Source organism: Cnephaeus nilssonii (genome assembly GCF_951640355.1).
Source record: "Cnephaeus nilssonii genome assembly, chromosome: 3".
Classification (NCBI taxonomy): Eukaryota; Metazoa; Chordata; class Mammalia; order Chiroptera; family Vespertilionidae; genus Cnephaeus; species Cnephaeus nilssonii.
Genome location: NC_137074.1, coordinates 34,084,068 through 34,107,829, shown reverse-complemented (window position 1 = coordinate 34,107,829; position 23,762 = coordinate 34,084,068). Strand labels below are relative to the sequence as shown.

At 41.0% G+C, this 23,762-nt stretch overlaps 1 protein-coding gene across 2 annotated transcripts in view; it reads right to left on the bottom strand.

Annotated features, from left to right (window-relative positions):
- The window catches only part of NAALADL2 (N-acetylated alpha-linked acidic dipeptidase like 2), a 1,181,205-nt gene extending 1,157,675 nt beyond the window's left edge, over nt 1-23,530 (bottom strand). For both annotated transcript variants that reach the window (XM_079765801.1, XM_079765802.1), the window contains exon 1: nt 23,386-23,530. The gene's annotated coding sequence lies outside the window, so the exon portion shown is untranslated. The remainder of the gene's footprint in view (nt 1-23,385) is intronic.
- Nucleotides 23,531-23,762: the final 232 nt, after the last annotated feature.

Genomic DNA, 23,762 nt, shown 5'->3' with positions numbered 1-23,762 from the left:
AAAGAATCTAACAACTAACCTTAACATTATTTCATAGTTTAACTTATGGGTAAAGTCCTTCTACTATAAAACTAATCACTGTTTAACTTTAAACTAAAAGTTGTTACAGATATAGGTTAGAATACGGCACTACGGTCTCACATACTTTAAATATAAAATACTTATAAAGGACTTGAACATTAGTTTGTGGAATCAGCCTACAAACTAAAGACAATAAGGTCTAAATCAAGAAAATAATAAAGGTTAAAACCAAGAAATATTATAACTCAGAAATATTCAGTTTTCTGGAATTCCTTATTTTTTCTACCCATACATATCAGCTTCATAATTTCCAAAATTGGCCTTCTAAGCTTTAGTGATTACTTTTAAATTTATTTCTTAATCAACTGCATTCTTTAGTCACATCTAGTTCTTTATAAACAGGTGCTTAAGAGAGAAAGTAAATTAAAATTCTGACTACAGAGAGAAACCAAGATGGCGGCATAGGTAAACACCTATACTGCAGCCTCACACAACAATTTCAAAACTGCAACTGGAAGACAGAGTGGACATCGTCCAGAACCACCAGAAAGCGGGATGAGTGGAAATTCTACAACTAAAAGGAAAGATAAAAGTACACTGAGACCCAGAGGAGCTGTGGAGGACAGAAGTGCGGAGACCCACATGCGTGGAAAGGGCGGGCAGCTGAATACGCAGCTGGCTTACGCGTGGCGCGCGAAGAGGGCCGCGCGAATAGCTGTCTTGTTCAGGAGGAAAACAAAACCTCCAGACTGCACTGAAATCCAGTTCCGGGTGAGACTTTGAGTATCCAGACTCATTTGGGGAGAAACTGGACTGTCTGGCAGCGGGAAAAACTCGAGGGCAGCCTTCTCTCAGAGGTGCGTGCAGCCATTTCCGAGGGACACTGAGACACAGGGGCCTCGGAGGGCGGAGCTGACAGGAAACCAAGGCTCTCTGTTCCACCCTGAGACTCCGCCCCATCCAAGCTGAGCACAGAAGCTCTCCCAGCGGAGACACAGCTGATCCTCACAGCCAACTGGCCTGGAGGTCAACTCCCTCCAGTGATACTAACAACAATCTAGGCTTAACTAGAACAAGACTGCACACACAGCCCACAAAGGGGCACACCAAGAGTGTCCACCTCAGGTAACTGGGGAGGCTGTGCCACTGGGCCCTGCTAGGACACCTAGCACACAAAGCCATTCCATCAACTCAGGGAAGCAGCCAAAATGCAGAGACAAAGAGGCAGGTCACAAATGAAGGAAATGGAGGAAAGTAAATGACTGGATATAGAGTTCAAAACCACGGTTATAAGGTTTTTCAAGAATTTCCTAGAAAAGGCTGATAAATTTAGCCAGACCCTCGAGGAAAAGAAAAAGGATCAACTTGAAATTAAGCATACGCTGACTGAAATAAAAAATATTATACAGAGACATAAAAGTAGACTAGAGGATTGCAAGAATCAAGTCAAAGATTTGGAATACAAAGAAACAAAAAACACTCAACCAGAAAAGCAAAAAGAAAAAAGAATCCAAAAAGTTGAAGATAGTGTAAGAAGCCTCTGGGACAACTTCAAGCGTACCAGAAGAAGAGAGAGAGCAAGATACTGAAAACCTATTTGAAGAAATAGTGACTGAAAACTTCCCCCACCTGGTGAAAGAAATAGACTTACAAGTCCAGGAAGCACACAGAACCCCAAACAAAAGGAATCCAAAGAGGACCACACCAAGACACATCATAATTAAAATGCCAAGAGCAAAAGACAAAGAGAGAATATTAAAAGCAGCAAGAGAAAAACAGTTAGTTACCTACAAGGGAGCACCCATATGATTGTCAGGTGATTTCTCAACAGAAACTATGCAGGCCAGATGGGAATGGCAAGAAATATTCAAAGTGATGTATAGTAAGAAACTACAACTAAGATTACTCTACCCAGCAAAGCTATCATTCAGAATTGAAGGTCAGATAAAGAGCTTCACAGATAAGAAAAAGCTAAAGGAGTTCATCACCACCAAACCAGAATTATATGAAATGCTGAAAGGTATTCTTTAAGAAGAGGAAGAAGAAGAAAAACATATAGATAAAAATTATGAACAACGAATACGTATCTATCAACAAGTGAATCTGAAAACCAAGGAAATAAAATATCTGATGAACAGATAAACTGGTGAATATAATAGAATCAGGGGCATAGAAAGGGAGTGGACTGACAATTCTTGGGGGAAAATGGGAGTGGGGGTGTGGGAAGAGACTGGACAAAAAAGTGTACAACTATGGATGAGGACAGTGGAGGGGAGGTAAGAGCAGAGGGTGGGGTAGGAACCTGGTAGAGGGGAGCTATGGGGGGGAAAAGAGGAACAATTGTAATAATCTGAACAATAAAGATTTATTAAATTAAAAATAAATGAATAAAATAAAAATCTGAGTACAAAATTTAAAAAAATGGAGGGAGATATTAAACTGTACCATTAAATTTAGTATTTAGTATTATTACACAAAAAGCCTTCAAATAAACCTGCAAATCAGGTATTCTTTACTCAACCTAATGGTTTTCTCCCCTTCCAATTTGATAGCTATTTCTTAAAATAAAGAGTATATGCAGGCCGGGGGTGGGGTGGGAGCCAGGTGGAAGGGGGCAATGAGTGGAAAGAAAGGGGGAGGGCATCCGTAATACTCTGAACAATAAAGACACATTTTTTTAAAAAATAGAAATAAAACCACCATACAATACCAGTGCATACTGGTAGCTACATAAAACTAACTGGAAATTTAAAGAAAACGTATGCCAAATCATATCAGCTTATCTAACCACCCTTCAACTTGACTTCCAGTCTTCTTGCCAAGCTTGACTATGAGGTCCTTCTCATGTAGTTGATATTTTCCATTAACCTTTTGTCCTTTCCTTTCAGTTTTGCTCCTGTTTCCAGAAAGTGGAAGACTTTTTACAGAGTAGGACAAGTGCATACAGAGCAGAGACAGTTGAGAACCACAAACAGTCCTGCTGGCTCTTCCCCACGGAGATAATGTGCTGTAATGCAGATTTTGCTGGATTCTCTGCAGGATCTCACAAAAATCTGTAAATCTCTCCTTCCAGACCCAGCAACAAAACTGTACTTTCCTATGTGTTCTGTACAACAGTCTGTTTTATGTGGCATTCATCTAAAGAAGGTGATTCTCTCTGCCCAAGTTATCAGAGGCTGAACAATTACTTTCACTTTAAGCTCTGCATGTTCTCATGGCTAATTAAAGCCCAGAGATACATAGACTGTTCACACATAGCTTTATAACTATATGACAAAACAGTGAATTGGGATTATTGAATTACCATTTTTATAAACTAGAGTCTACAAGTATCTCTCTGTTACAAATCAATCAAACAATTAAAAGGAAAACAAAAACTTAATTTCATAAATCTAACTCTGTAATCTGTTTGGCTCATTTTAGCTAACTTCATTGTGTGTTGTTCTAAAGGGTCCTTTCACCTTTTCTTTCTTTCAATTCAAGAGTGTGCCATGAGAGCAATTAACTCCTAACTCCAAGGAGTATATCCTGACAACTCTCTCCCAACACTCTCTAAATGATACAGACTTGTCAATTTTGACTCCAGATCTATCTTTATTTTTCAGAGCAACGGCCATTTCACATAGAGAAACATATACAATACTGAAGATTTTTCCATTTCATCTTAGGAACTTTTCATTGATTTTCATAGTACTTCTATTTCTGTTCCTAAAAAATCTTTAAAAGTGTCCATAGTAATGGATATTTGTTAAATATTTTGAGAATTACTCTATTATTAAATTAACTAAAAAAAACATAGGAAAAGAAAGTTTAATTACGATGTTAGTAGATTTATGAAAACAAATTGGTAACAAATTCTGATTTGATTTCCATTTGGAAAATAGGGGATGCATCATTATTTCCACCTCAAATTATTCTTTTAATGAGATGTGACATTCATAGTACATAGTGGCAGATTAGCTATTCATTCTTTAAACTAATTTTAACAGAGATATTTGAAGAACAAAACTCACACATACACACATACATGCGTACACATACACACAGAGAATATCGTCTTAGAATTATTTAAGTACTAGAGGCCCGGTGCACAAATTTGTGCACTAGTGGGGTCCCTTAGCCTGGCCTGTGGGATCAGGCCAAAATTGGCTCTCCTACATCCCTGAGGGGTCCTGGATTGAAAGAGGGTGGAGGCCAGGCCGAGGGACCCTACTGGTGCACAATTGGAGCTGGGGAGAGACACGGGAGGTTGGCTAGCCGGGGAGGTACTGCGAGAGAGCTCAAGGGCATGTCTGGCCCATCTCGCTCAGTCCCGATAGGCCAGACCCCAACAGCAAGCTAACCTGCCAGTTGGAGCGTCTGCCCCCTGGTTGTCAGTGCAGGTCATAGTGAGTGGTTGAGCAGCCTTAGCATATCATTAGCATATTATGTTTTGATTGGTTGAATGGATGACCGGACACTTAGCATATTAGGTTTTTATTATATAGGATATAAGATAAATGTGGAAGAGAAACTCTAATAACATCAAAAAATGTAAACCTTGATTTATAAACATATTTTGTGACTACTTCCAAAAATAATTTCAACATTCAATTAAATTTTATTTCACAAAGTTTTTTCAAAATAATTACCATAGAGCTTGCAGAAAAAAATGTTTAGGAAAATTTCCCAAAAATATACATATTCATTTGAATAGCAATCTACTTTGGCACAAAGTAGCAGTATTCTTTCCAATATAAATACAAAGATCTTAAACCAGGAAAAAATCCACACATCCTTATCAAGGAATCTGAAAAACAAGCATTTCAATAATCTTGTCCTCAACACTATCCATCTTTTCCTACAAAACAATAAAATGTATTGAAAAAAATATAATTATTAAACTCAGATATGAACCAAATAGCCAATAGAATGTTTATGATACTGACAAACTCTTGTTGTACTCTTGAGATCAATCCTCTCTAATAAAATGGTAATATGCAAATTAACCATCACTCCGCTACATAAGCCACGCCCACCAGCCAAGCCACACCCACCAGCCAATCAGGGCGAGTATGCAAATTAACCCCAATCCAAGATGGCTACAGCCACAGAGAGCAAGGTTTCCCAAAGTAACAGAGCAAGCCAAGCTTTCCATAGCCGTTGCAGGCCTAAGCCTCCACTCAAGCTACAAAGTTTCAATTATAGAAGGTAAACAAATTCAAACAGAAATGTCAGCAGAATGGAGCTTGAGAGAGCAGGCCAGCCAGGGTTGCCGGCGGCAACAGGGGAAGCAAAGCTTTCCGCACACCCTGGCCGGGCTCACCCGCTTAAGGCTACAAAGTTTCAATTGTAGAAGGTGAATTAACTGCCACAGAAATAGCTGCCGCCCCAGAAATGGCTGCCGCCCCAGGCTACAAAGTTTCAATTGTAGAAGGAAAATAAATTCCAGATACCTGGGCCTCCCCTTGGGTTGCGAGGAGGCGTGGCCGGCCTGCAAACCACCACAGGCCCCTCGCTCAGGCCGCCCCACACCCCAGGGGAACCCCCACCCTTATCTGTGACACCCTTCAGGGCAAACCAGTTGGCCCCCACCCGTGCACCAGGCCTCTATCCTATCTAATAAAAGAGTAATATACAGATTGATCATCACTGCAACACACAATATAGCTGCCCCCATGTGGTCAAAGATCCTGTCCCCATGTGGACACAAGATGGCCACTACAAGATGGCCAGCAGGAGAGGGCAGTTGTGAGGCACCCGGCCTGCAAGGGAGGGCAGTTGTGAGGGACCAGGCCTGCAAGGGAGGGCAGTTGAGAGGGACCAGGCTTGCAAGGGAGGGCAGTTGGAGGTGATCAACCCTGCAGGAGAGGGCAGTTAGGGGTGACCAGGCTGGCAGAGGAGGGAAGTTGGGGGCAAACAGGCTGGCAGAGGAGCAGTTAAGCATCAACCAGGCTGGCAGCGGAGTGGTTAGGGGGTGATCAGGCTGGCAGGCAGAAGCGGTTAGGGGCAATCAGGAAGGCAGGCAGGCGAGCAGTTGGGAGCCATTAGTCCTGGATTGTGAGAGGGATGTCCGACTGCCCGTTTGGGATCGGGCCTAAACGGGCAGTCGGACATCCCTCCAGGAGTCCCAGATTGGAGAGGGTACAGGCTGGGCTGAGGGACAACCCCTGCCATGCACGAATTTCGTGCACCAGGCTTCTAGTAAAAAATAAATTATACATTAAAAATCAATAATTAGTATAGCCATTGGTATTATTATTGGCATAAAACACTTCATTTTGCATATAGCTGATGTAAATGCTAGATAGTAGCAAAAAAATGTAAACTGTATAGTGAATAAGGAGTATTTAATTCCTTACATTCTAATTAGGTCCTTTGTATATATTCTCTCAAGTATATTCATGGCTCTCCAGCTGAATGAAGATATCCTATTGAGGTTCATGGTAACTTAGTGAAAGGAGACATATATACTTTGTACAACTGCAATACAGCCATAACAACTAAGCTAAAGTTGGCATACCAGCAGGGAACAACAATGAGTGTTTCATATTACAAAGAATGGGGAAGGAAAAATTCCAGGAATTAGCTAGCATGTAATTGAGAGGATGAAAGGAGCAATGAAAAAATCTAATCTTAAAAAGAGTCTTTTCAATAAACTTGCTCAATTGAAGAGGAAAAACTCAACAAAACAAACTTGCATTAATTTAAAATTGTAATAGTTATGCAAGTAACTTAATGTCCAACAACAGAGAAATAGTTAGGTTTATTTTGGTCAAGTGAGGTATATCATGCAGTCATGATAAAGTTTAAAATAATATTTAAAACATTCTATATATGTTATGTTGAAAAAGCAGAATGTCACAATTTCTGGTATAATCTAAAAATATAAGGAAAAAACAAAATAGAAAAAATCAGAAGAAAAATGGTGAAATTTTAAAGGGCAACTCTAGATAGTACATTTTTCTATTTATTTATACATTTCTAGGCTTTCTGAATATTCTGCAATGACTATTGTTTTAATTAGAAAAAAATGTTTGTACACAAAATGTTTGTGTGTGTGTTTTTTAAAAAAATGCTCGCTGAAACTCATTTTGAATTTAATGTAATAAGAATTAGAGTAATACTATTTTTATTTTTTAATTTCTTTATTGATTAAGGTATTACATATGTGTCCTCATACCCCCATTGAACCCAACCCTCCCCCACTCATGCCCTTACCCCCCCGTTGTCTGTGTCCATTGGTTAGGCTTATATGCATGCATACAAGTCCTTTGGTTGATCTCTCTCCCTTACCCCCACCGCCCCTACCTTCCCTCTGAGGTTTGACAGTCTGATCGATGCTTCTCTGTCTCTAGATCTGTTTTTGTTCATCAGTTTATGTTGTTCATTATATTCCACAAATGAGGGAGATCATGTGATATTTATCTTTCTCTGACTGGCTTATTTCACTTAGCATAATGCTCTCCAGTTCCATCCATGCTGTTGCAAATGGTAAGAATTCCTTCTTTTTTACTGCAGCATAGTATTCCATTGTGCAGATCAGTGATGGCGAACCTATGACACGCGTGTCAGCACAGACACACGTAGCCATTTCTGATGACACGTGGCCGCTGAGGCGGCCGCATGCCGAGGATGAAACATTTGCTGCTGTGGAGGATGAAACATTTGTGACTAGAGTCTTGGAGTTAAGAGTCTAACTCCAAGACTCTAGTCGCAAATGTTTCATCCTCCCCTATTAGACACTCTGTGCCGGAGGTCTGTAGGCCAAAACAACAGAAGTCCGGCACAGATCGTCTAGTTCTGGGACTTCTGGTTAAGCCGGGATCTTTGCCCTCACTTCCGCCGGTAGAGCAGGGAGCAGCTGAACGCAGTGGGGGACGCATCTCTGGGGGCCCTGCCATTACCAGTAACCAAATACCAGTTAACCACAGCAACCATTATCTACTGTTCTGGGGTGTCATGGATTTCTAATCCATCATTACTGAGATAAGTGAGGGGGAGGCTGGGAGAGGCGAGGGTTTATGGCGTGCTATGGGTGCCGTTTCCCGCCATTAGAAATAGCGGAAGCCATTTTAATTCACATAAGGAACACCATCTTGCTCCATAGTGCAGACTCCATTTCACCACTATTACTGTTGTGCATCCTTATTAACCCCTATTTCTGCTTATTAACCCTGCCCTTTCCTAAAAGACAGTTATATGCACCATTTTGTGGTTAGTTAGGCTAGTTAACCCCTAATTGCCTGCAGGCCTAACAAGCTATCTATAATTCTATCTTCTGTCACTGCCCCCCTGATGGAGAACCCAAAAAATAAAAAACTAAGGTTAAGTAAAGGAAGTGGTAGTAGCAGTGGCCGACCCTTTCAAGAGACATGGACCGAGATGTATGGCTTTATAGAAAAAAATGGCAGATCATTTTGCGTTCTATGTACTGAAACGGTAGTAAGCAGAACATGGAATATAAATAGACATTTTGAAAGTAATCATTCCCAGCTCTTGGAAAAAAGTGAGGATGAAAGGAAGGAATACATTTCCAGGCAGCTACACCTTTATAAGAGCCAATCTAATTCCATCCTTAAATTTATGAAAGGCGCTACAAATTTAACATCTGCAAGTTTGAGCATTGCTCACTCCATAGCTCAGCATGGAAAAGCGCTCAGTGAGGGAGAATTTATTAAAGAAACTCTCCTAAGATGTGCACCAGTTCTATTTCACGATATGCAGAATAAAGATGCAATTATTAAGAGAATATCTGAGTTACCACTCAGTAGAAATATCATAAAAGACCGAATAATGAGACTGAACACAAACGTACAACATCAATTAAAGAGAGACATAAGGAAGTGTAAATATTTTTCGATCTCTCTTGATGAAACTACTGATGTCACATCACATGCTCAGTTGGCCATTATTGGTCGATATTCTGATGGTCTCACAATGAGAGAAGAGTTGATAAAGTTAGTATCAGTGCCAACAAGTAAATCAGGAAGCGAAATATGTAAGGTTGTTATACAAACATTTTGTGACCTAAGCATTGATATCTCTAAAGGTGTGTCAGTGACGACAGATGGGGCACCAAATATGGTGGGGGGAAAAGTCGGATTTGTCAAATTGTTTACAGAAGCTATTGGACATCGATTGTGCCTTTTCATTGTATTATCCATCAGGAGGCTTTATGTGCCAAGGCAGGATTCACCGACTTAAACGACTTAATGTCAGTTGTTACAAAAATAGTTAATTTAATAGCTGCTCACCCCCTTCACAAGCGAGAATTTTCGGCACTTTTACTGGAGGTTCATTCCACCTACAGTGGACTGCTGATGTACAATAATGTAAGATGGCTGAGCCGAGGCAAAGTTCTTGAGCGCTTTGTGGAGTGCTTTGAAGAAATTAAGGTATTTCTTGATGATAAGGATCTGGGAAACTTTCCTCAGCTTAATGATGATAAGTGGGTCAACACCCTGATGTTTTTTACAGATCTCTCTGTTCATATTAGTGAACTGAACTTAAAGTTACAAGGTTTTGGCAAAAGTATTGACGTTATGTTTGGATACATAAAAGCTTTTGAAAGTAAAGTTAAAATTTTCAAGCGAGATGTAGAAACTAAAACTTATAAGTATTTTTCTCGAGTAACAAAGTATTTTGAGAAGGCCAGTGCAGCTGTACAAAATGAAATGGAACTCTTGCATATGAAGTACCAGCATGTTTTAGACTCATTACTTGACCAGTTTAGTGATAGATTTAGTCAATTTAGAAGTCTAGAACAGACCATGAAAATAATTAAGTATCCTGATGTAGTAGTCTACAGTAGTTTGGAATTAAATGGTTTCCAATGGATGCAAATTGATGATTTGGAGATGCAACTTGCAGAATTTCAAGACAGTATCTGGGCTCAGGTGTTTGTCGACTTGAGGTCAAAGCTTGAGAATCTGGAAAGGTGCCGCTTGGAGAATCAAGAGGAGTGCCACTAGGAACAGGAAATTTGGAGTGCCTGGAACCGACTACCAGATACTTTTAGCACCCTGAAAAATATAGCAATGGCTTTACTCACAATTTTCCCCTCTACATACTTTTGTGAGGCCTTATTCTCAGCATTAAATAATATCAAAACCAACAAAAGAAACAGATTGACAGATGAAGTTAGTAGCGCTTGCTTGGGCCTGAAGTGTACAAAATACCAACCTTCAATTGAAGATTTAGCCAATGAAATTCAGCAACAAAAAAGTCACTAATAGGCAGGTTAGTTAAAGAATTCCCCCTCCCCCTCACTTATCTTAGTTCATGGCACCCCACACAAGCTAAATAATATCAAGACCAACAAAAGAAACCAACTGACGGATGAACAAAGAAGTCACTAAGCAGGTAAGTTAAATATTTAGTTTTTGGTTTATTAAGTACAATTATATATAACAATTATACATTTATGTTATTTAAACTATAAATATCACGAAATAATGTTTTTCATTATTCAAAGTGACACACTACCCGAGTTATGCTCAGTTTTTTGGCAAAGTTTGACACACCAAGCTCAAAAGGTTGCCCATCACTGGTGTAGATGTACCACAGTTTTTTAATCCACTCATCTGTTGATGGGCACTTAGGCTGTTTCCAAATCTTAGCGATGGTGAATTGTGCTGCTATGAACATAGGAGTGCATATATCCTTTCTGATTGGTGTTTCTAGCTTCTTGGGATATATTCTAGATTCTTGGTCAAATGGGAGTTCCATTTTTAGTTTTTTGAGGAAACTTCATACTGTTCTCCACAGTGGCTTCACCAGTCCGCATTCCCACCAGCAGTGCAAAAGGGTTCCTTTTTCTCCGAATCCTCACCAACATTTGTCGTTTGTTGGTTTGTTGATGATAGCCATTCTGACAGGTATGAGATGGTACCGCATTGTCATTTTGATTTGCATCTCTCAGATAATTAGTGACTTTGAGCATATTTTCATGTCTCTTGGCCTTCTTCTGTCTTCTTTCAAAAAGTACCTATTTAGGTCCGTTGCCCATGTTTTGATTGGATTGTTTATCTCCCTTTGGTTAAGTTGTATGAGTTCCCTGTAAATGTTGGAGATTAAACCCTTATCAGTGATAACATTGGCAAATATGTTCTCCCATGCAGTGGGCTTTCTTGTTGTTTTGTTGATGGTTTCCTTTGCTGTGCAAAGGCTTTTATTTTGATGTAGTCCCATTTGTTTATTTTCTCTTTAGTTTCCATTGCAGTAGGAGCAGTATACTCTATATTTAAATAGTTGTGCTTCACTATCAGAAAATGGCACAATAAGTAAACAAGTCTTAAATGATTGACCTATATCACTTGGATCTTTCCATCCAAACTTCTTCAAATAAGAATAAATGCTGGCCCAGCCAGAGTGGCTCAGTGATTGCGTGTTGACCTATGAAGCCAGAAGATCAAGGTTTGATTCCTGGTCAGGCCATATGCCTGGGTTTCGGGCTTGATCCCCAGTGCGGGACATGCAGGAGGCAGTGGATCAATGATTCTTTCTTATCACTGACCAGAGGCCTGGTGCATGGATGCTGGGGTCCCTCAGTGCGTCTGTGGGGATTGAGCCAAAACCAGCAGCACAATGCCGCCTGCCACTCCTGCCTGCCGCTCCTGCTCACCCTGGCCCCGCTGTGCCTGCTGCTGCCACTCAGTAGGCTCACTGTCACTCAGTAGGCTCGCTGCCCCTCCACTACGGTCTCCGGGCTGCGGCCTCCAGGCTGTGGCCTCCAGGCTGTGGCGGCCAGCCATGAGCCCTACGTCTGGTGCCTGTTGGTCAGCTGAGTGGTGCTCCCGCTGTGGGAGCACATTGACCACCAGGGGACAGCTCCTGTGTTGAGCATCTGCCCACTGGTGGTCAGTGCATGCCATAGCAACCAGTTGATCTGTTGATAGGTCACTTAGGCTTTTATATATATAGACTAGAGACCCAGTGAACGAAATTCGTGCATTCGGAGTGGGGGTAGTCCCTCAGCCCGGATTACGAGAGGGTGCAGGCCAACCCGAGGGACCCCACCAGTGCATGATTGGGGCCGGATAGGGATGAGGGAGGTTGGCCAGCCGGGGAGGGGCCACGGGAGGGCTCCAGGGCGTGTCCAGCCCATTTCACTCAGTCTTGATCGAGCGGACTCCAGCAGCAAGCTAACCTACCAGTCAAAGCATTTGCCCCCAGGTGGTCAGTACATGTCATAGCAACTGGTCAACTGGTGGATTGTCTGTCCCCTGGTGGTCAGTGCACGTCATAGCGAGTAGTTGAGCGGCCTTAACATATCATTAGCATATTACACTTGGATTTGTTGAACGGACGACCAGACGACTGAACACTTAGCATATCAGGCTTTTATTATATAGGATGTTTCTCTCTCCCTCTCCCTTCCTCTCTGAAATCAACAAAAATGTATTTTTAAAAACAGAATGCTAAATATTCCCATTTTCCCCACACTGCTTTTATACACAAACAAAACTGCTAACCAAACACAAAATTAAACTTTGAATTCTTTATCTTCCTGATCCCAGAGGAAAACACATTTAGGGCTTTGATGATCTGAAAAAAAAGTAGCTATCATTATGCTTTATTCTATGTTCGATACCAGATGCCATAACTCTTGAATGTACTGGAGTATATCCTCTCATTTGTTGGGGATTATTTATGGATGTCATTGGCGGGGTGGGATAGTTTTGGGTTTTGTTTTCTTATTTTGCTCTAGCATGCGTAGATGTCCCTATAAAGTCAGAACATCTGTAAAGCAGCTCTGAACTTTAATCTCAGTAATGTTGCCAGTATCGCATTAACAATGTAAAGGCAACTTTCCAAAAAATTAAGGAATTTTTTTTCAAATTGCTTCATAACTATAGAGCACATATGATATGACATGCAGGTGGTTTTGGAAACATGAATAAACTATACGTTTGTTGTCATTATGAACTCTAATGCCACTTTGAAAAGCTCCAGGTGAATCCCATTTCAAAGTGAAGAAACTGTATCCAAATGAAGAGACTACCTTTGAAGCTGACAGTGGTACACTTCATTTGAGAATCCTAAAGTGCTTTAAAAATCAGCAATTCCTATTCTGAGGGTGAAGCACTCACAGATACTACAACTGAGCTAAGATTACTGAATGAAATCAGTGCAAATACTTAGAATTCTAAATAACCATTCTTCCTAGCCACTGTCCACTGCAAGTTCCTCCTATGTCACCTTTATTTGACACTGGATCTGAGAAAGCCAACTAAAGAAACACCCTTCAGTTTCTCTACCCCCCCCCCCCCCCGCCACAATCCTCAAACCTGACAACTCTGTTTTAAAACATATCCGTCTCTTCTCACCTTTCTCATCCCAGGCATCTAATCCCTCATATCTCCCAGTCTTCTATTAAGAGGGCTCATCTGGGTCTTTTCTCTTTCAATAGCTCTACAGATTCTGAATGAATCTTTTGGACTTGATGGACCCATACATTTACTAAGCTAAGCGAGCCAGATACTGGACTGGACTATAATAAGGAGCAGAAATTCTGGGTAGTGGCCTTAATTCTGGCCCTACTGAAGACAAGATTGGACTTCTTCCATGGAGAAACAGACAGAGATGAGACTCTTTAGGGGACCTCCCTTAATTTTACATCAACTATAAAGCTTTCCACAAAACCCCATCCTCCCTGGGGGCCTCAGGAAATTATTTTCCTCACAGCATCCCAAGGACTCCACCTTCACCGATAACACTAGCACGGTATGACTTCAGCTGTGACTTACTAGAAAAGGGCTTATTCTAGGAACCAAAGCCTCCCTGGGAAACATCACTTACACAGTCTCACCTCCACAAGAAACAGTAAAGCCTTGAGGCATTTTTACAAACATGCACACACACAAGAGTAGTAGGCTTCCTGCATAATTAGCAGCCATTTTGCTTGAAAATACCTTGTTCTTATTTGGAATGTTTTCTGGGAATTCAGCGAAATTAAATTCAGGGAAATGGCCCAAGACTATAAGGCTTCTTAAGTCGTTCTCAATCAGATTCACATCACTTGAGGAGGTTGGATAAAGGATGCTTTCATCACCTAAATGTAATTAAAAATTTCAAGCTGACTTCTACGACCCGTATTTCAAAGACGTATTGCCGGTGCACCAGACGGGGGTTACTTTGGTTACACTCTTCAAGTCCGGAAGCCTGGAGGGGAATACCTTTCAGATTTTGTTCAAGAAATTAATGGTGCCAGAGCTTCTTAGAACCAGGAGATGCCCCAGGAAGTTGTCAAGTTACTGAGTAGCATGTTAAATAAACACACACACACACACACACACACACACAAACTATTACAGAGAAATTATGATTTGTTTAAAAGTGTTTCTGACTGAGTTTTCTGTTCGTTTGTTGTTGAGCTTTATGAGTTCTTTAGATATATTGGAAATTAAACCTTTGTCGGAGTGCAGATATCATCTCCCAAATCATTGGCTGCCTCTTTTTTTGTTTTATTGTCTGTTTCTTTTGCTGTGCAGTAGCTTTTTAGTTTGATATAGTCCCAATCTTTTTCTTTTTCTGCCTTTACTTCCTTTGCCTTTGGGATCAAGTTCATAAAATGTTCTCTACGACCAAGGTCCATATGTTTGGTACTTAAATTTTCTTCTTTGTAACTTATTGTTTTAGGTCTTATATTTAGGTCTTTCATCCATTTTGAATTAATTTTTGTACATGGGGACAAACTGTAATTCAGTTTCATTCATTTGCATGTGGCTTTCCAGTTTTCCCAGCACCATTTATTGAAGAGACTATCTTTACTCCATTGTGTGATTCTGGCTCCTTTGTCTAAAATTATCTGTCCATATAAATGTAGTTTTATAGCTGGGCGCTCTCTTCTGTTCTATTGATCTGTGTGTCTGTTTCTCTGCCAATTCCACACTGTTTTGATTATCATAGCTCTGTAGTATAATTTGAAGTTGGGTAGCAGTGATACCTCCAGCTTTGTTCTTTTTTCTCAGGATTGCTTTGGCTATTCGGGGTTTTTTATGGTCCCATACAAATCCGATGATTTATCGTTCTATTTCTTTAAAAAATGACATTGGGATTTTGATGGCGATTGCAGTAAGTCTGTATATTGCTTTGGGTATTATGGCCATTTTAACTATGTTGATTCTTCCAATCACTGAACATAGGATATTTTTCCATTTTGATGTATCTTTTTCTATTTCTTTTAATAATGCTTTGTTATTTTCAGTATACAGATCTTTCATTTACTGTGTTAAGTTTATTCCTAGGTAATTTATTCTTTTGGTTGCAATGCTGTTCACTGCAGCATTATTCATAGTGGCCAAGACGTAGAAACAAAGTGTCCTGTAATAGAGGACTAGATAAAGAAGATGTGGTACATATACACAATGAAATACTACTCGGCCATAAAAAAGGATGAAATACTGCCATTTGTAACAGCTTGGATAGACCTTGAGAACATCATGATAAGTGAAATACGTCAGTCAGGAAAAGCTAAGAACCATATGATTTCACTCTTATGTGGGATATAAAACTGAAATTAGTGAACACAAACAGCAGTGTAGGTATTGCCAGAGGGAAGGGGGTGGGGGGAGAAGAAGGTCCTAACATATGGTGACAGGAGAAGATCTGACTTTGTGGTGGTGGGCACAGGTGTAATATATAGATTTTGTAACATAGAAACCCATACCTGAAACTTATATGATCATGTTGACTAATGTCACCCCAATAAATTTAATAAAAATCTTACCTAATAATAGACAAACATGTAAATTGACCGTACCTCCACTATGCCACCAGCCAATCAAGAGTGATATGCAAATTAACCCAACAAAGATGGTGGTTAATTTGCATACACAGGCGCAAGTGACAGGGGTGGGACACTGCTCCACCCCCGGTCTCTCAGAGCCTCTGGGCAGCGTGGGAAGGCGGGGCTGGAGCGGAAAGAGGTGGCTCCGGGGCCTGAGTGGAAAGGGGCTGGGCCAGAGTGGAAAGGTGGTGCTGGCAGCCAGGGAAAGGAAAGCCCATTCTAGCACGAATCTTCGTGCATCAGGCTTCTAGTATTTAAATAAATAAATAAAAATGCTTCTGGTTTGTGTTTTTTTCTTCTCGTTTCTAAGTGTAAAAAAGATAAGGAATCCAAAAGTACATTTAGGAATGCATTATTTGAGATTATGTTATCGCCAGTGATAACTGGATTCATTACATAGGAATAAGTGAGCACAGATTACGCAGAATTATAAATTTACCAATAGGTAAGTCCTAAAACTGAAGAATTTCATGAATAATTTTAAATGTCAAGGTTTTAAAAAGACAAAAATCCATCTGTAATATGGAAAACACTTAACATTTTATTGCAGACAATGAAAGTAAGTCAAAATATGGAATAAATTTTCATTATCTGTCTTTAAAGGATTCATAGCTTTCCTAAAGTTTTTTCATGCCTGAAATATCTATGAAATAAAATATCTGTAATATATTCCTATCAAATCACATTTTGGTAATTAATACTGAGAGCTTGCATTTCCATTATGATTAAAACCTAACTTTTTAAAAATTGAAACCACATTTATAAACAAGTAGTTAGGGAAAAACCATGCTGAGCTCAAAATACCAGGTCTCTCTGCAAGATAAATCACCTTTCTTATCTGAATCATTCAGATCAAAATGTCAAAACAATTAAATTACAATTTTGTCTGACATCAATATCCCAGACAACAGTGCAAAACAGAAAACCCTGACTTCAGGCATACTGTTTGCTTTTTAACTGGCAAACAAATTGAGCAATGAATCAAATTTTGCTCAACAAAATATGAGATATGCTTCCAGATCACAGAGGTCAAGGAATTCATCAAGCCTCACTTTCCACATAACTGTGTTTTTGGGTCGGGGGGGGGGGGATTTTATCTATTCCCTCAAACAAATACAAAAACACAAATATAAGAACAGATGGTTAAATGCCTGTACACCAAATACAACTATAAATCACATTGATTTTATAATTATATGTAGAGGCTTATGTTTATGTTTATACATATCTGTACATGTGTTTATGTGTGTATAGAGAGAAAAAAAAGGAAGCTTAAATATTTGACTTAACAAAACTGTTGTTACCTCATCTATTTCTCTGAATGTACCCCGTAAAAATTATACAATCCTATTTCTGAGTTGTAGGAAGTCCTCAAATAAGCTACCTCCTCATTTTGCAGTTAAAAAAAAAAAATGATGGCCAGACAAGGCAGGGGCACAGAAGCTAGTTGGGCAAGAACTGGGACTAAAACCCTTGGGCCCTACCTCCTAATCTTTTTTCATCAATCATGTCACATGCTAGAGATGGGCTCCTAAAAACTGATAAATATTGCCATAAGGGTCAATAATAGGCTCCTAGTGTTGTATCATTTTATATTTACTTACTTTTTAAGTAAAGTGTTTTGCTTTCAAAAATCCAGTAAGGCTTCATGAGAAAATGATGATGCACTAGAATTTTCTATCCAGGCACATTTGAATTTCATACACTTTTCAGCTGTAATGTACATTCAGGATTAGTCAGCATCTTAAAGCCAATGCATCTGTAATCACAATATAGGATTTTACTTGAGTGCAAATCATTGATTTATGAATTAATTTTCATTCTATGATTGGATAAACTACTTTACATATATAGGTATTTGTTCTGTGAATCTAAAGAAAATGCAGCATTATTGTTAAGGATATGGATGCTGAAAGAAAGATTGCCTGGATCCAGTATTTATTACTATGAAACTTTGCCCACCTTATACCTTAGTTTCATTTACAGAAATAACAGAATGTACAAGATCGAGTTTGGGAAATTAATTGAGCTACCACATACAAAACAAAATAACAGTGTTGGCTCTTAGTAAATGCTCAAATAATATTAGCTATTATTACTAATTTGAGCTAAAGGAATCTCAGAGATCATGCAGAATAGGATTTGGAAAGCATTTTGTAAAGGGTTAGACAATAAATATTTTAGGCTTCTCTCACCATACCCTCTCTGTCTCAACAACTCAACTCTAAGTCTATGACAAACGCAGACACACACAACAAACTGACGGATGTAGTTTTGTTCCAATAAAACTTTAATACTGGTACACAAGCAGGCTGGATTTGACCTGAGGCCTGTAGCTTGCAACTTCCTGATGTAGGTAGAGTAACAATCGCATTTAACAGAGAAAGGAAAGAATAAAGAGATCAAATGAGCAACAAAAAGTTACACAGCAAGCCCAGCAGGTACAGCCCAGAACCAAGAACTCTACAATTTACTTTGATGTTCTTTCTTCCTTTCCATATAGGAGAGGCTTCATGATGTCCTTCCTGATGTACAAACAGAAACAATGTCTCCCTTCTCTACTCTCCCACACCAAGCAAGATCAACAGAATACTGATAAGGTTGATGAGTACACTAGAGTTTATTATACTATTTTCTCTATTTTTGAGTGTCTAATAATTTCCATAATAATTTTTAAATCTCTCAAAGCCTTCAGTACTCTTCATAAGGCATTCATCAAGTTTCTCAGAATGTTGGTGTACATTCTTTTCTTTTACCTCTACTAGTAATGGTTTTGACAGCAGGATCCTGCCATTTTCACCTTGGTATCACCAGCCCCTGCCAAGATCTCATATAGGAACCTGTTTTATAATTAGGATTCAATAAACAAATGGTCCCTAAGTAACTGAAAGTCATCTCAAACAAGTTACTATTTCTAGCTGCAACAATTCTCTCCATCTTGTCAAATTGCTCAATATCCATGAGCAATGTTGTCAAAATATTATCTTTCCCCTACACCCAATTTGTTGTCGATCCAGTCTTACCATATCATTTTCAAAATACAACCTGAGATCTATTCCAAGCTATCATCTCTTTCCAGCAGTATTAGACTCTGATATTGCCTCTTAATAAGTAGATTCACCACCAACAACACTGTTGTCCATTAGATCACTTTGGTCTTAAAAAGTATCTCAGTGATATGACTAATATTCTTAGAACTTTACTACAGTTATATAACAGCACTGGAGTTAAGATTCAATGTTTTTACCTTTCTCATCATAGCCTTCCCCAGATTTCATGATGTGATCTTGCTTAACTTATATCCTTCTTTGCATCGACCTTTTATTTTATAATCTCAACTTGCTTTTCAAGTCTTCTACCAAGGAGCAATCAAGGTAGAAGTTCTTCCACATCTTTCCTTAACAAAATACTAAGTTCTTTGTTTCAAGATATTTTCAGTATCTCAAAGTACTCTCTCATCAAATAGATCCCTGACCAAATTGGAAAAAAGAACATTTCCCACTCACCATGATGAGAAAAGAGAAATGATCCAAAGAGAACATCCACACCCTCCACCTCATCTGTGTCCATACAGTCTGCCTTCTTTCTTATTACTATAGATAAGTAGCCCATTATCTAACAACAGACAATCTCTTCTGTTGCATCCACCCTAACATACGTATCGTGGACCCTGAGAAAGAAGATACCTAAGAAGGGCTCTCAGTGTTTCAACTGGGCTCAATTAAAAACAAATAATAAAATAAAAAACAACTAGAGGCTTGGAGCCATTTCTGTACAGGGTCCTATCACACCAAAGGGCACTTCAGGGAAAATCTTGCGCTATGCTTTCTGCCCCCCACACAGAAATGCTTGCCTGCACTATGTTCATGCCATCTGTGCCAGCCTTTATTGTCACCAACCAATCAGAGCAGCTCCACTCTGACCATTCAGAACAGTGCTTTTTAGACCAATAAAACTGTGAGGATTTGGAGTCCTCATTTGCATGAGGACAGACCAATCAGGGATTAGAGGTAGGGACTTTTGTCTATATAAATCAGCTACCCTCTGGCTCATTGAGTGCACTTTCACTTTCCACTGAAGACTGAGATTCCTGGCTAGAGATGAAACACCAAAGATATTTATACTGCGTAGAGTGGAGCCGCCATAGCTGTCTAGCTATAAAGGGGCCTTGCTCTGGGGCTGCCTCACAGCAGGGCTGTTCTATAAGCCATGCTATATCACACTTGAGCTATTTACTCTGAATAAAGTTTCCTTTTTCACTACGCCCAAAACTGGGAAGTCCTGTTGTTGTTGAGTTGACCCCAGTGAATATCAGTTAACATTATGAACACTGCTCCCCTCTCCTATATCATCAATTTTGTATCTCTAGTGGCTCTTTCTCATTAGCATCACAACATACCATTAGTTTGCACATGTTTAAAACTGTTTACCATATCCAATAGCCCTCCAACTTATGTTCCATTTCTCTCTCTCCCTTTTCAATAAAATTCAAGAGATATACACTATCAATTTGTTCAATATCGCCCTGACCAGTTTGGCTCAGTGGATAGAGCGTTGGCCTGTGGACTGAAGGGTCCCAGGTTCGATTCCGGTCAAGGGCATGTACCCTGGTTGCGGGCACATCCCCAGTAGGGGGTGTGCAGGAGGCAGCTGGTCGATGTTTCTCTCTCATAGATGTTTCTGGCTCTCTATCCCTTTCCCTTCCTCTCTGTAAAAAATCAATAAAATATATTTTTTAAAAATTGTTCAATATCTCTTATTTTACTCTGTCAAACATTCTAAACAAGCTTTCACCACCCACCACTCTGGAAACTGCTACCATCAGAGTCACTAATTGAGAACTGATTTAATAAATCAATTGAAACATTTGACCAGGCCCTTCAAACACATCCTTTGTTTGACTTCTAGGATTCCACCCTCTTCTGCTCTTCTTACTTAGCATACAGCTTTTTCAGCATCCTTTGGTAGGTGTTCCTCATCTCATAATGTTGGAGTGCCCCAAGGTTCAGTCTTTGGTCCTCTTCACTTTTCTAAAAACTCATGCATTTTTAACGAATTTACCCAATCTTCTTGCTTTTAAAACAAGTTGTATGCTGAAGAGTCTTAAATGTATATAGTTAGCCTGGCCTTCAGACTACACGATTGACATCCCTTCTTGGATATGTAAAATCCATCTAACTTTTTTTAATTGATTTTTTTATTGATTAAGGTATTACATATGTGTCCATATCCCCCCATTGTCCCCCACCCCTCCCGTACATGCCCTCACACCCCTGCTGTCTCTGTCCATTGGTTATGCTTATACGCATGCAAACTTTTAATATTTCCAAATCCAAGTTCTTTATCCTCACAACCACATCTTTCTCCTGCTCTTTTTCCCATCTCAGTAAATGGGAATTATATATTTTCATTAAGTTAGGCAATTAAGTCCTTCATTTCTTTTGGTCTCACACTCCAGATACAGTCTGTCAGCAAATCCTATGGATTGTACCATCAAAAACACAAGGCAGGGCAAAAGTAAGTTTACAGTCGTGGGTACACACAACAGAGTTTATTCTTGTATTATCATTTATTAACTATTGTATTATTTTTCCATACGAACAACTGTAAACCTACTTTTGCCCCACCCTGTATATCCAGAATCTGAATTTTCCACCAACTCACTGTTACCATCCTGGTCTAAGCCACCATCATCTGTCACATGGATGTTATTATAGCCTAATTGGCACCCCTGCACTGCCCCTCGCCTTCCTTCAATCTGTTCTCAACACAATAGCCAGAGTGAGGCTGTAAATAGTTCTGTTATAAACAGTTGTGATGGAAACGCCCCAAAGGCTTCCCATATCACTTCAAGTAAAAGACACTCATTACACTGGCTTACTAAAACATCAGAACTATCTAGTCTCTGTTTTATCTCACTTCCCTCCTTTCTCCACTCCACTCCATCCACACTGGCTTCTCTGCCGATTATTGAACACACCAGTATGCAGGGCCTCTGCATTTTCTGTTCTCTGAGCCTGGAAAGCTCTTGCTCCAAGTATCACATGACTCACTCCCTTACACTTCTACTCTAAACTGCTACACACACATACACACACACACACACACACACACACACACACACACACACACCCTTCTGTGCTTTATGTTATGTATCTTAACAGCACTTATGACAGTATCACCTAGTATTTTTCTATTTATTATATATACTCTCTCCCTCTACTACATGCATATTCCAAGAAGGCAGTGCCCAAAACAAATGCCTGGCACTGGACAAATACTTGTTGACTAAATAAATAAACATTGCCCTCTTGACTTGAACCTCAAAATGCTTTATGTAAGCAACTAATAAATCGTATCATTTCACTCTTGTTGGTCCTATAATAAACGTCTATAATACACTAGATTACCTTGGTGAAGAGAAGTTACTTTTATATTTCCCAGAAGTCTTGAGAGATCGGAGTTACTCCAATATATATATTGGAGGGCAGTAACTGAATCTTTTCTCTTTCTTAATCGGTCACCAGCTATCCATGATTAACAAAGAACTGTTAGTGGACTGAAGTGAATGGAGTGAATACTACACTCACCTACGATATAACTGCTTATGCTTGTCTAGACGTAGTCTATTAACAGCCGCAGCACCATTACCTAGGTGTTTAAGGTCAGTTTCATACACACCCATGTCCTATGTCCTTCATGGTTAATTGAAGTTTCAGGACAGTCCAATAACTCAGTCGCATGTACAGGCCCAGGATCCATCACTCTGCTCCTCAGGATGTACAAGCCATGGTAAGCAAAGACTAACTGCTAAGAACTAGAGTAAAAATAAAGAATACTGTATGTGCACTTGCTATTCGAACAGAGAGGGACTAAAGAGCACACTCAAGACACCAAAAGGTCAGATACCCCAAAAAGAGGGAAAATGGGAGATAAACAGGTAAGAAAGTGGGGGAAAGAGACTGGGGGAGGACTAGAGGATGGCGAGCGAGGGAAGAATGAGACCATATGGCAAATGTGGGAGTCAGCCAGGCGCTAGGAGAGAGCCCGGCGCAGGCTCCAGGAACAGGCTGCTCTTTCAACAGCGTCTCCCGGACTTCCTCTGGCGCGTGGTCCGGGGCGCATTCCACGCGCGAGGGCGTCACTCGGGAGCCGGCCCAGCGCGCAGCGCGCAGCGCCGCCCGGCTCCCTGCGCCCGCGAGGGTGCCTCGTGGGCCAGCGCAGCGGGCACGTGCGCGTGTGCGGCCACGTGAGAGACGGGCACTGGGGGCTGCCCGCCCGGCTCCGCTCTGCAGACCAGCGGCTCGCGGAGGTGGGCGGGGGGCCCCCGAGGCGGGGCTGGGGGCCGGCGTGGGCCCGGAAGCGACCTGAGCCAAGTGCCCCGCGCCCCCCCTCGGAGCAGCTCCCGCCCCGCGCCCCTCGGCCCCGGGACTAGATGCCAGGTCGGCGCCCGGGACCCAGGCAGGGGTGCGGCCAGCGCCTCCGCGCGCCCGTCTGGGCGGGAGGGAGGCCGGAAGCTGCGCCGAGACCGCGCAGTCTCGGAGCGCCGAGCTGCTCGGGGCGAAACTTTGAAAACAGAAAGACTCCGTTACCTGAGCGGCGCGGGCGCGGGCCCGAGTGCGGCGGCTGCCGGGCGGCCGGGCTTCCAGCTGCCGTAAAGCGGGCGGAGCGCGGAGCCGAGCCGCGGAGCCCTCGCCCCCAGCGGCCGCCGGCGCCTCCGCGAGCGGCCCCCGCCTGGCGAGCGGGCTGCGCTGAGTCATAATAAAAGACACGTTGGCCGAGAACTTGGAAGAGGGGCCCCGAGGAGCCCTGTTAAATGGCAAGAGCCCCCCCCCCCCCCCCCCAAATAGGGAAGGGTTTTCTTTTCTTTTCTTTTTAAGTGGACAAAACTGGAAAAGTTGTCTCAGGGTGGGAGAGAGAGAGAGAGGAGTTCTTTTATAATTTGCTTATGTTGTACAGATGTTCTTTG